General features: G+C 35.8%; 1 protein-coding gene across 3 annotated transcripts in view; it reads right to left on the reverse strand.

Annotated features, from left to right (window-relative positions):
- The window catches only part of lzts2a (leucine zipper, putative tumor suppressor 2a), a 52,266-nt gene that overhangs the window by 27,956 nt on the left and 9,595 nt on the right, over positions 1 to 14,715 (reverse strand). Inside the window, exon 2 of one of the 3 annotated variants that reach the window (XM_043255176.1) lies at positions 262 to 387. The exons of 1 other annotated variant lie outside the window; for it this stretch is intronic. The gene's annotated coding sequence lies outside the window, so the exon portion shown is untranslated. The remainder of the gene's footprint in view (positions 1 to 261; positions 388 to 14,715) is intronic. One more of the 3 variants, XM_043255175.1, reaches the window with a different exon arrangement.

Here is a 14,715-nt window from a genome sequence, read left to right on the forward strand (position 1 = left end):
GCATTCCCTTACCTCCTCAGATCCTTCGCCCTAATCCATAGCAACTCTCAGTGCATTTTCATCATGCTTTACAGATCATTAGCTTTTAGTGTCTTTAATTAACTGAGCCTAATTAAATGAACACAGTGAGAGGTAAAAGTTATGACACTGCTGGCAGGGTCCATTAACGCCTGCTTGTTCTGTATGGCTTGGCTAAATGAATGATGGAAGCAATTCCACATGCCATGTCTGTTTCTCCAGAACTGACAGCAAGAGACATACTTTTGTCGTACCTCGCACAAAGACCCAGAGAGCAGCTCCCAATACGCTGCAGATATCCAGGACGGATGGAGACTTTACGCATCCCCAGAGTCCCACAGCAGCGTCCACCTCTGCTCACACACACCCCTGCGGGGATACACACACATACACGAGGTCAGGCGAGGTTCCGGAGCACGCAGAACACATTCAACAGAGGAAAGCTGTGGGGGAATTCATAATTACTATTAAGAAGTTCCATACACCTAGTAAAAACAATGGAAAGGTATAAGAGAACATCTAGAGAGCCTCTGCCATCTGTTCATCTCTACAAGCGATACGACTGAGTTCAAGTATGCATACTGTACGTCACACACCTGCTATGGAGTATTAGTTGCAGGGTGTCAAGGTGAAAAGCCTGTTATTATGTTACCATGAAAGCATGATAAGGTCACGGCTCTCTGAGGGGCCAGTAGTTTTTCTTTCTTTATTTTTGACCGCCAGACAGTGAGTTCACATGGGTCTCGGTCGACATAAAGCCAAGAGAGATTGCATTTTGTCAGGTACAGTGTGAAAGTTTCAAGTTGCTCAAACTAAAATTTCTCCTCAGTCCGTTATATCTGAGAGGAGTAGAAGAGCACACTGCCCCCCACTGGATACCAACACACACTACCTCTGTGTGAGAAAACATAAAAACTAATCCACTTTGATATATGTGACAAACATCTATGCATAGAGTGTTACTGCTCTACCACGTAAGACTATAAATGACTATAAATGTATGAATAAAACAAAAAGTCTAATGTAATTTTTTTTTAGAAGTCAGTACTCTCAGTAATTTATTCAGGAAGTATGCATTAAACTGATCAAAAGTGACAGTAAAAACGCATTTACAATGTGAAAATAATAATAATGAAAAAAGCATTTATTTATTATTTAAATAAATGCTGCTCTTTTGAACGTTATATTATAAAAATCCTGAAAAAAAAAAACATTCTTTCTTCAGCAGCTAATCAGAATATAAAAGAATCATGGGACTCTGTAGACTGAAAAATATGCTTAAAAAAAAGCAAGCTTTTTTCACAACCTTTAATCACATTAATACAGTTTAATTTGAAATAATATTTCACAATGTTGTTGATGAGTTTACTTTATTTTTGATAAATAAATACAGACTTGGTAAACTTCTGTCAGGTTAAAATTTTGTCCATATACTATATCACAGCATATCCGTATGGTATTGATCCAGTGCAAGCACGCTGGAGTAAAAAGTGCTTCAAACATGCTGCGCACTCGTTCACTAAATAAATGTAAAAATGCATCGCAATACCTGCTCATAACTGCACAGAGGCATGTGAGACATCACCCATAGTCCTCTATGCTGGAATCTGCAGGCACTGTCCTCTGTCTACCCTTACACACTTAGGCAGGAATGCTAGTTACTGTTTACTCTGGTTTTAATAAAACCAGTGAAGAATGAAGTGGAGATTAGAGAGGAATGTGTCTGTGGTTATCTCTTCTCTTCAGTTATCGACAGTCTCATCTAGCGTGTGCTACCCCTGTTAAAGTGGGTCACATCTACATGGGCTGCCAGCCACGCACAAACACACACTAACACACACATACATTCAACTGCATGACACACGTGGAGGGGAGAGGGGAAGCGCTGGATCACACGTGCCCGAGCCTGTCTGCTTCACAGAAAGGGGGAGTGACTGGGAAAATAAAGGGGGTGAATGGAGATCTAAGACAGTTAAACATAACAAAACGAACGCTGGTGTGGAAACTGCATTACAAGCTATTTAAACAACTAGTTACTATACTGATGGTACTCAAGGTAATATTACTATTATAAAAAATGTCATCTGAAACAACTGTAGACTTGTGGCTACAGCTGAATTACATAATTCATGCTCTCGCTTTATATATAAGATTACGTTTACAGTTAAAGTCTCTAATGCTAACTAGTGGCTTAAAAATACTTAAATACTAAGATATCAAATAATCCTTCAGAAATCATTCTAATATACTGACCGGCTGCTCAAGAAACATTCCTTATTATTATAAGTGTTAAAAATTATTGTGCTACTTCATATTTTTGTGGAAACTGTGATCATTCTTTTATAGAAAGTTTAAAATGCCAGCTTTTGTTTGCAATAGAAATTGAGATGTTTAGTAACATTTTGAACATGTTTACTGTGTCATTTAATCAAATTAATGCTGACTACTTGTTTTACATTACTAAAATATTTGTCATTTATTAGTGCTAATTCAGCACACGTTAATGCCTACATGACCCTATTCTAGACCCTCAATCCTACCCAATACCTAAACTTAACAACCACCTTATTAATTATTAATAAATGCATTGAGGCAAAAGTTGTATATATTTACCAAAAATTGTACTACCCCCAAACTTTTGAACTGTAGCATATACTGTACATATACTGTACCCACAATTAAAAAAAACTTAAAAACAGTATATGAATAATACAATGTTTTGCTATAACAAAACAAGACCACGTTTGATTACTCGAGACGTTTAAAAAGAGCTGAACCACTGTCATGCTACTGAATTTTTTTCCGTAAAGTGCACTATTATGTATAATGGCTTCTTTAATAACTTTCATCCTGACTCATACGCTCCTGTTCTCTCTTATCGGCCACACAGAAACATAAACACACTGTGCAGTAATTAATCACCGAGCCACTGTCTGCAAACTGATACAATATGGCCCATTGATTTTGCCATGACCTCAACTGGCCTGTCGGAGATAAACGTACGCCTGTTAATTGGACCAGCTCTTTGGTGTCAAGTTGCTCTACTGTCGTTCTAGCAGATTCATTTCCGTCTGAAAAACAGGCTCTAGCTCTTGACAATAAAAGCACAATACAATGACTTCCTGAACTGATACAAGATACTGAGGATGTGACTGACAGGAGACAGTTTAACAAAGGTCAGACTCTCATCAGAGCACGGATTCAGTGTGAATTAAATTAAATGACACTCGCAGCAAGCAACTTCCATGTATCTTTGCAATATTCTCTTGTTATGTTTTAATAGAAAAATACATTTATTTTGATGTGGCTAAAGCACATGTACAGTACTTCATATACAGTTTGATACAGTTTCAACTGTGTTATTCAGTATTACATTTAAAGATAATATATATTCCAATGCATTAAAGTACAATCTTTTGATTACAAATGCACAACAATTACAAATGTATATAATAATTCAAATACAAATATCAAAATGAAATTAAAGTGCATTTCAGTTTACCATAAAAGCTGCAGTACATTCAACAAGACACCATATTTCAAAGAAAATACAATTCATAAATTACACATAAAGATGTACTTAAAGGAATAGTTCACTCAAATATCAAAACTGTCATCATTTACTCAAATCCTCAAATAGTTTCAAATCTGTCAGATATTTTGAAGAAAGCCTTGTAACCAGACTGTTCAGGCTTCCATAGTAGGGGAAAAAATACTGTGAAAGTCAGTGGTGGTCAGCCTGGTTTCCACAAAGTGTGCGAAAACATACATTTAGTTCACATTTAAATACAGCGTACTCTTATATTACATATAAGCATATTATTTTAGTTCTCTAAAAGGTATGCAAGAAAATAATCTTTTAATCTTTTCAATAAAGCTGTTCACCTCAAAAAAAAAATTAAAAGTACAACAATTTGAGCACAAAATTTCAACTCACCTGTATAATTTTCAGTTTGTTTTCCAATACAAATAAGACGAATGAAATCTAAAATATTATTCACTGCCTACTGCCCTAATTTTTCTAACACATTCAAGATAAAGATCTCCTTTTTTCTGTGCTGAATCTAAGCGTGCTACACTTCCTACTGCATGCAAATAATGTTAACGTATCACAAACAGCAGATGGTACATTTGAATGGTGGCTTTTTGTCCTTTTTGGAGTTTGACAGCTACTGGTCGCATGCCACTTTTATTATATGTAAAAGAGTTGAAATTTTTGCTGATGTAGTGGACTCCTTTCCAAAGAAAAATATAATGTGTTTCGCTAAGCGCTCTGTAAATGATGACCGTTTTCATTTGTGGGTGAACTATCCTCTTTACATTCTCCCCATTAACCTTACAGTGTCTGGCTGTTCCTCACCTGCTCCCGTAGGCTAATGTACTGTTGGATGAGGTAAATGTGTATCTGACCCATTCTGGGCCCAGCGAGAAAGAGGGAGAGCCTGCAGGGTGACAGATGGCGAGGGCCAAGCGTCAGGGACTCGAGGACGGAGCGGCATCAATCCACTTGGCTCCACCACCTCCTCCCTGACCCCTTCATCCCTCCTTCCAGACCAGGACACGGCTCCATCTCTCCCATCACTTTCCAATCCCTGAGAACCACGCGTAAGGATTCACGGCAGAACAATACAAGGCCAGCCGCGCACCACAATACAGACGCTGACTGACTCGCTCCGACCTCTTAATTCATGGACTGGGAGCTGTGAGGGGTTATGGGACACCTCCACATGGAGAGAAGCGGCCTGGGGTCACAGACTGGCCTCAATTAATGCTGATCTGAGGATTATTAACTCTAATGAGTCCCGACTGCCACTAGTTATGAAACTTTCTTCAGTTATTGGATAAAAAAGCAGTTTAATACAGTAAAACGTACAGTATACAGTAATTTTGTGATATATTATAATTTAAAAGTTTTTTATTTTAAAATATTTGAACATTAGTGCTATCACATGGTAAATTAAATCCAAAATAAAAGTCTTTTTATGCTATATTAAAAACTTTATTTGCACAAATCATGTTTTTATTAAGCTATCAAGTTTTTATTGTGTTGGTTAGCCTAAGTGACCTTAAAAAAACAACTTCAGTTCGACTTTGACTCATATGTGAGTATATAATGTATATTATATATATATATATATATATATATATACATACAGCATATATTTAGAAAATATATAGCCTCATATATATCACATATATATATATATTATGTAGACAGAATTTTATTTTGGATGTGATTCACTGTTTAACAGCCCCATTTAATATATAATGTATTCCTGTGATATAAAGCTGAATTTTCTGCATCATTACTCCATTACTTCAGTGTCACATGATCCTTCAGAAGCGAGTTACTATGCTGATTTGCCTCTCAAGAAACTGTCAGCAACTTCATATTTCTTTATGTATTTTTTTTATCCTTGCTGAAGGAGATTAATTAAGATTAACAAACAAATCAATAAATACTTGCATACCTACATACATATTTTTTTTTTTATGCCAGCATTGGAAAATATGACACACAGTAGGGGTTGAAATTATTAATTTATTTATTATTGAAAATGTAATGTATTATTAAATTGGAAAATAATGCAAAAACGTAATCTTTCCGTACGAGGTATGCGGGTGGAAAATGTTCATGTCTCCTAATAAGAGAAAGACCGTACAGAACCTATTTCAGGTATGAGGAAAAACTCAGCTGTGGATTTGTGCTGTTTTTTATTTCTGTCACGGAGAATCGGATTACTGTCCAACTCGCACTGCTTCTGAGCTTTGCGATGGTATTAGCGTTTTAATTTTCATAAAACTAACAACGGAGCTACATTTGCTGACCTCTGACTGATGCCTTGCGATTTGGTTCAGGGACAGGATGCTCTCATAGGCTTAAAAGCGTCTGAACCCATTCCAATTTACCTGCTTTCCTCCCGTCTGCATCCTCCTATGTTCTCTAATCAAGACCTCTTCTCAAAGTCCTTCCACAACAACCCTTTGCAGAACACAGCTTTGGATCCAATACAAAAAACTGTGTGTGTTGAAATCTCAACAAGGGTTGAGTGAAAGCAAACAGCTGAGAAAGAAAACTCTTAGCTCTTAAAGAGACAGCAGTCTAATATTCCTGCTGTCTGTCATTCGTGTTAAACAACAATACAGAGAAAATCTTTTACTGCTTACACACACATTATATATATTATATTTAATTTACACAGTGAAGAATAAGCTGTGTTTTCATGCACTTGATTTATAACAACTGACTATAAAATGTATGTAGCAATTTTTACTTATTTGTTCTACTGTAGTTTTTATTGCATTTAATTAGTTTCTTATTCTTATTTAATCACTGACTCTTTACTTGTCTCCACTGAGCCTGAGTTTTTTTTAAGGCTAATAGTAGTTTTTTGTAATACTGACGTTGGTAAACAGAATTATGACATTTCTATGGTATAATCACGGTATCATTTCTATGGTATTCTATGTTATTCTATGAATCATAAAGCCTGTATTTAAAGCAAAAATAGCTATATAATATATATCATTACCTTGAAATAAAACGGCTCATATTGTGATAGAAGATTTTGGTCATATCACCCACCCCGTGAAAACCGCAGTCATGATGCAACTGCTTTAGGAATGACATCCTATAGTATTTTTTCACTCAAAAAACCCAGAGACACACAGACACAGATTCGAAGGCTTACGTTTCTCAGCTGAAACTCTGGATTAGGACAGCAGCAGGCTCTACTCTTTTCTACAGACATACTTTAGACTGTCAGTAACCGAACGGCCCGCTGCAGTTGATGAATGCCGTTAATCTCCACGGCTGTGTCATTAGGCGGCTGTAATGGGTCTAACAGCAGCACAGTGGTGTCAATGTCACGCAGCGTCTTCTATCATCTCAGAGACCACGACTCAAGGACACACAAGCGTTCGGCTGTGATGTGAGTGATGCTCAGCGCTCGGGCGCACATCTGCCGTTTGTGTTTAAGATGCTTACAAACCTCTAATATGACTCTCAGTGTCAGAGTCACTGCTTATACTTGAGCTCGTGCGTGTAGTGGTGTGACCATGGAGGCATCCACCAAAGTACTCTTCTGTAGTACTGACTCTGTCTTTTCATTTTTAACATGATCACTGCAGAGGCGCCTCACATTAAGTCCCAAGACAGGCACGATTTAAGCACGAAGGACACAGCTGCCTGAGTGTTACATAACAGTCTTAAAACACCAACTGAGAGATTTCTCGTCTCTCTGTTCTGCTCACTCAGGACTATTTGTAGTCTCAAAACAACAAGAATAAAAATATCTCAGTAATTCATAAGGCAATTGCAACCCTATACCCTGCACGATACGTGAAAACAGTAAATCTCAGATTTTCTTTATTTTGAGTCTAGAATTGTTTTCCAGGAAAGTAAAAGCTGCTTTGTTATCCTAAAGCTCCGCTGTCTGTCCTAGTTTTCACTGCGTTCATTGTGCAAGCACACATACATAAAAGATGATTTGCTGCTTCAATTTTCAGATTGTTTCAGTTTGATTTGGTGAGCTAGAACAACCCCACAAAGCTCACGGTCTTCCTGTGAGAGAACCGTGTGTTTCAAGAGAGTCTGTGAAAGAATGGTACTGATCAAATATGTAACAGCAAGAAGAACACTAAGTGATTATATTTTATGCATCTTAACTGCTGACTTTTAACAAAAAACATTGGGCATATACATGTAAGATTTTTTTTTACACTGGATAACAGGACACAACAGAACAGAAAACATGACAAATAAAATTGATAATATATTACCTAATCATCATGATATATAGAGTATCAAATATGCTTGTGTTTTATTAGTACAGCATCAAAATTTGACTTAATTACATATAAATTGTAGTTATAAATTGCGTTTTTGTATTTTATAATCTTTGGGATACTATTACAGTATTACAGTTTTTGTACTTCCATTTTTATGTTAATTTGCTTATTACAGTACTATGTAATATGTATTTTATATATATATATTATTATATAATAATTACATATACATATATATATATATATATATATATATATATATATATATATATATATATATATATATATATATATATATATATATATATATATATATACAACTTATATATATATAACATATTACTTATATATATATATATATATATATATATATATATATATATATATATATATATATGTATTCTAGCCATAACAAGTAATATCTAAGTTTATATATTTTATTTTATTTAATGTTTATTTTGTGTTTTAAGTATCAAAAGTTTTAGTTAATATTATCTCTGCCTGAAACTAAATTGTTTTCACATTTAATTGTACTCAAGGGCTTGAGGAAATAAAGAAATAAGAAAACTCTCATTTAAAGCTGCACAAACTTTGCAAAGCATTTATTTGATCACAAGCGTCTTAATCTAAGGCTCGAAGACTCACAGAAACCATTTTTCCTTTGAAATGTAATAACCTAGGAATATAAATATTCAGTCCGAACTCACATAAATAGCATTTGTGAATTTACTCAGCACCTCTCTCCTTTCATTAGAGCTCCAAAGGGATTCAGTTTCTAAAATCCTAGAAAAACAGCAGTTCTGCCTCAGACCACAAGAGGGAAGATAACGGAGAAGGAGACTAGATCTTCAGAGGTAAAGATCTGTGGTAAAGTTTTATTAGTGGGAAGATTAGGTATAAATAGGGATCAAGCTTTCATTCTAAGAAAACTGGCCACTCTAAAGAATGGAGCATATAACATTTTACAATAATTATGTGGAAAAAGAGTGCACAGTCCAGGAGGGTTTTTTTCCTGTAAGCTGCTCCAGAAACTCCTCATTTAGCCTTCAGCAAAACGAGCAGTATTTGTCTGGGCACAAAGTTAAAGAACAGACAGGACAGCACTGCTAATCTGAACTGGGCTCTTTTGAATTGTTTGGGCTTTGTACGATGGGTTTGTTATTCTAACTTTGCCTTCCAAAACCGAACAATCAGAGCCTTGTGTAATCCACTTTCACTATAACGAGTCTTCCAAGACTTCATAACCGCCCAACTGACTCCATTTACAATATTAATGGGCTTTTGATTGGAATGGCCACAGTTTGGCAGCTTTGGATGCCAACTATCTTATAATTAGACATTTTATTTGAAATGCAGTCTGTCGGACCTCTCACTTAGTGACCTTAGTCTTTAAATAACACGGCCTAGGTCTAAGTGCCTCCAAAAGCCAAATAAGCATCACATCCTCCTATCAGAAAGCGGAACTGTACATCAGCCAAGACTGAAACAAGATTACAGTACATTACACAGATTTTATCCCATAAACTCAGCGGGGAGAGAAGAGATAAGCTTTTTTTAAATAACTGTAAAAGCAATATATAACCTCAGTAAATCCTCGACTCTGTCCCTGTGGGCGTACTCCTGAAAAATGACCGCCATTGGACCATGATGAAACACACTTTGCAGACTTTGTAGAAACAAAGTGGGATCCAAACACTCAGTCAAACACAAGCTCGAACAAAAGAGTGCATGAGTGCGTGTTATTAACAATCATTTTTCAAAAATGTTTGAGGTGAACATCAAAACATATTACATTTTTAACAAAAACACACTGGGAACATCGACAACAATGCAATCCTATGAACCTATTATGTACAAAAACCCTGCAAACTAAACTCTTTTTATCTAGTGGCCAAAACATCCAATAAGATGTTAGGGCTATATCAATATCCTCAATAGTTAAAAAAGTCCCTGTAACTTTATTATCTCCCAGCTCTTTATACAAAGTTAAATATGTAAGAATATCCACATTTGTCTGCCATTTACTAGAATAGGATTATATACACTGTATAGCAAATCCCATCTACTTTATTGTTTGTATTGTTGAAAATTCACTATTGCACATTACTGCTCAACTTTAATCTGCTAAATGTGACATGATTTTTCTGTAAAGCTGCTTGTAAAATGTGTATGCGCTACATGAATAAAACCGACGTGGCATTCAGATAAAGGCTTGCATTAAAGCACGCAAAGGACTTTTCGTTTCATTCTTGGCTCATTTCATGGCACGTTTTGTTTGTGGCCCCAAATAATGGGCCTTATTTGTCTATTGTTTTTGCTTACGTCACATAAAGGAGGCATCTACACTACCAGCGTTGTGATGGAACAGAGGACGATGGTAGTTTGCACACATGAAACCAGATGTTCGCAGACAGCAGAGGAAAGGGCTCTTTCGGCGTCTGTTTCCAGACTGCTTCCTGTGCTGGAGTGTCAGGATGAACCGGCGTTCTCTCTCTCTTCTCCTCCAGCCCCAAGGGCAGAAAACAAACAAGGCCAATGAAGTCATCTGCCTGAGCGCCCTAAGGGAGGCCTTCGGTTTCCCTGACAGAGCAGGGCGAGAGGAAAACGTGCCAGTTTCTGTATGCGTGTTTGAGGGAGTGAGCCACTCAAAGGCCAAAGGTTAAAACAGACTGCTCTAGTAAGCATTAGAGAACAGAAGTCCGTGAGTCTCAGCTAGATGCATGCAGGAGCGCCGCCGATGAAACTTCAGAGGGATACAGGACGCATTGTGCAGCTCAGTTAAATGCATGAAACATTGATGTGAGCTTTGCATAATCTCTGTAACAGATGGGGAGCTCTGTGAGATCAAAGCTATGATGACATTGCTGCGTTACCGCTGTCAAACACACGATCCGACATATGTATGAACATGCAACGATGTGCAGCCATCCGAAATAGTCACAGAATCAAGAGTAACGACTTCATGACTTACATATGAGGTGATCTGAAGAAAAATGCACAGGTGAAGATACAAATATGACTCTTTGGAGCACTCAGTTGAACTGAAAAGAAAGCTTTAAAAAAGTGGTGAGAAAGAGGAAGACGAGGAGAAATAGATGTGCCAGGGAGCATACATTTGCTATCTTTTCCCTCTGGGATCGTGGATTCCCTCAGGATATGCAAGGCTGCTTGTTTAGCGCTTTTATTGTATAATGAGTTAGTGATAAAGAGCTTTTGTTTTGTGTTTTTATCCGCATTCATAAAACAAGGAAGCTTACTGTATTAAATAAGGAAGCCTTTGTATGTGTGTATGAATATACAACAACAACATTTGTTCGCATTTACATTTTTTTTTGATTTTAGATTAGAAAAGTGTCTGTAAGAAGTTTAAAAGAGAGCATTTGGGGGGTGTTTTGCATGTCATATCACATTATACGTGAAATTAAAATCTTTTCCATTGAAATATTACAAAAATAATGATAATAATTATTCAAAAAACAGCAGCTTTAAGAGCAGCTGCTTTTAATTACAATAATTAAACATAGATTTTTTTGTATGACGCTTTTTTATTTAAAAATATTTAGTGCAAGACCAAACAAAATCCCTTGTTTTAATGTGAAATCTAAGTTAAGAACAATATTGTTATTAGTATTGTTGAATTAAACGTTTTGGTACATTTCAATAAAATAAAAAAAAAAGCAAATAAAATAATATAAAACACAGAATTAAAAAGTACTGAAAATGACTAAAACTTAAATAAAAATAAATCGTAAATACAAAAAATAAAACTACGAAAAAAAACGAACAAAAATCATTTAAAAAGAAATCATCACAAAAAAGTTCAAATAGATCAAATATAATTTAAAATATTAACTTATAATCAAAATAATACTAAACTATATCAATTATAAATAAAGATATGCAAAACACAATATTAGGATCATAAATTATTTTTAAAAAGTATTAAGGAACAGTTCTCATTATTAACTAGTTGCTTATTAGCACGCTTAGCATAGTTTATAGTGAATATGTGCTCCATAATCTAAAGTGTTACCAAAAAATGATATAGTTCATTATTACATGCTGAATGATTCACGACCATTTACTATTTTGAAATGTTTGGATACAGTCTTAGAGTTGGATACAGTTGTAACTTCTTAAAAACCAAATAACAGTCAAAACATGTTTGTGACTGAAAATGCCGATTGTCTTAATAGCAGTGCTCTGAGTGTATGTGAGAGAGCTAGAGTCCATATGGAGATCTGATGGGGTCTGACAGGACGCAATGCTTCACTGAGACACACCGGCCAGGCCCACAGCAGGACACTCTATAAATACCCCATCACTACCTCTTTCTCTTCTCCCCGCTCTCATTTGAGCTCATCAAACATGAAAAGAAGGCAGACGCATTACTAAACAAAAGGGACTGTACAAAATTAAGCATAAATAAACCCCAAAATCATTATTTAGATATTCTGCTCCAGACGGCCATGAGTGAGGAGAGGCTCTGGGGGGAGTTACGTAACTGACTCTAATCCTTTTTGCTATGCAGCACAAAAACAGAAGAAACGGCTTCACCATTAAAAGAGTCAGGACAGCTTCTATCCATCTCACATTACCGCTTCTCGGAAACTGCATTTATAACAGCGTGATTAATACAGATAAAATGTTAATGACTGGCAGCCTAATATTTTATGGCCAAAACCAAAACGCTTCGATGTTTTCCCTCAGATTTGCGGTCTAATTTTCCACATAAATCTTGGAGAAGCAGAAATGCACCTGATGTGAGATTAAAACGTCAAGCAAATGAGCTGATCTCTGTGATATTGACATCCAAAGCCTGCATGTGCTTCGGGTCTGTGGGGAAACGCTGAGTCACCAAAAAGTCCTCTCAAATCAATACTGACACACAACTTCGGTATTCTGCAGTAATTTGGCAGCAGTACACATACCGGCCCATAGTGGCCGGCGAACACCAACCACACTCCCGCTGGCTGCTCTCCCAAATGTGCCGTCCTGGTTTTGTTCACCTCTCTGTGCTGCTGCCTCAATGACAAGCAATGTGAAGCTCAATTAAGACCGACTCATTTTCTCCTACTCTCCTCTGAGAGCTTCAAACGGGTCAAAGTTCACAGATTCAGGACAGGCTTCTGCTCTGGGAATCTGACCTACATGAAGACAAGGTCATACAACGTGACAAAGGCCAATCAAACGATCCCTTTGATTATGATTAGATTCTTAAAAAGCTATTTTGCAATGAATACTGTTGAGGTCATTAAGAGCAGGTTTGAGTTAGTGCATCTCTTTCGTAAAACTTCAAAACCCAGTTGTTGTTTTTTTCAGCTTTTGCTTACCTGGGAATCGAAACTAAGATCTTGCCGTTGCTAATGCCATGCTCTACTACTTGAGCTACAGGAACGCTATGTTAGCATTAGTAGAGCATTAGTCTGCTTCATATCTTCTAACACTTTATTTTGATGGGTTCACAACATACTATCAGAAACATTGCAAGTATATGTCAACTTATTCTACTAACCCCAAACCTGACCTAACAGTCTACTTTGAGAGTTAGTAGACATGTAGTTGTAAATGAATGATAATTAGTTTACATGTTCATAGTCAAAAAGAAATCCACGTGAATATAACGGTTTAATCCAAGTGATAGATTTATATGATGAAAAGGTATTATCTCAACTTTTGTGGCTTTTTTGTTTATTAGGCGTTGCTGCCGAAGTGAGAAACAAAAGGCCTTGCGTTTATCTGTTCAATGTGATCGTGACATTGATAAATAGTTGCAGTGCAACCCTAAGGTTTTAGCTGAGAGTTGAGAAAATTAAATGTCTCAAGATATTTATGTATGTTATCCATCTGTGCCTTTTTATTAAGGTAGACTCCTATTTCTATGTAGAACATAGGAAATCCATTACTGCTCTCTTAGGACAAATGATATGTGCAGAACAGTCCCACAAAAGGCTGTTGAACGTGAAATAAAGCTTACAACTGTATTTACAACAATTGTCTTATTCAGATAAGCTTACAGGTGCGGTTTTCAAATTGTAGATACATTATTATTACGTTATATTCAGCAAGAATAGTATAAATCGTTTAAAAGTGACAGACATTTATAATGCTGTCACATTATAAAATACATTTATAATGTTGGAAAAATTCTATTTCAAATCAAATATTTGTTTTTTTTTTACAAAACACACTAAACATTTTTTTAGCATAATAATAATAAGAAGAAAGGTTTCTTGAGCATATTAGCATATTAAAAGCTATATCAGCATATTAAAATGATTCATAAAAAATTATCATGTAACTCTGAAGACTGGAGTAATGATGCTTAAAATTCAGCTTTGGCATCAGAGGAACACATTTATTTTAAAATAAATGTATATATAAAATATATAAAATATGAAATAAAGAAATGTTATTTGAAACTGCAATAATAATTCATATATATATATACAGTATACATATATACATATAGATAGATAGATAGATAGATAGATAGATAGATAGATAGATAGATAGATAGATAGATAGATAGATAGATAGAATTTTTTTTTTTTTAAAGCAGCCTTGATAAGAATAAGAAAATGCTACTGACCCCAAATGTTGAATGGTAGTCTGTTGTATTGTTAAATAACATAAAACAAACTAATTATAACTACTGGTCAATGAATTGAATTACTACTCCAGTTAATTTTCTTGTGGATTTGAGACTGTTCAGCTCAAACTAATACACACACATTACTGATTCCTCCATTAACAGAACAGCAGCGTCAGACCTGTCCCTAAAAATAAGTTAAGAAGACAGAGCGCTCAAACAGCATGAGTCAACCATGCATTTAAATCAAAAAGCATTCGGTGGAAATATTTCTGCCCCCATCACAGTTTTATATGACAGCTTGTCTGAGCCGT

Source organism: Puntigrus tetrazona, chromosome 13, assembly GCF_018831695.1.
Source record: "Puntigrus tetrazona isolate hp1 chromosome 13, ASM1883169v1, whole genome shotgun sequence".
In the NCBI taxonomy this organism is placed as follows: domain Eukaryota; kingdom Metazoa; phylum Chordata; class Actinopteri; order Cypriniformes; family Cyprinidae; genus Puntigrus; species Puntigrus tetrazona.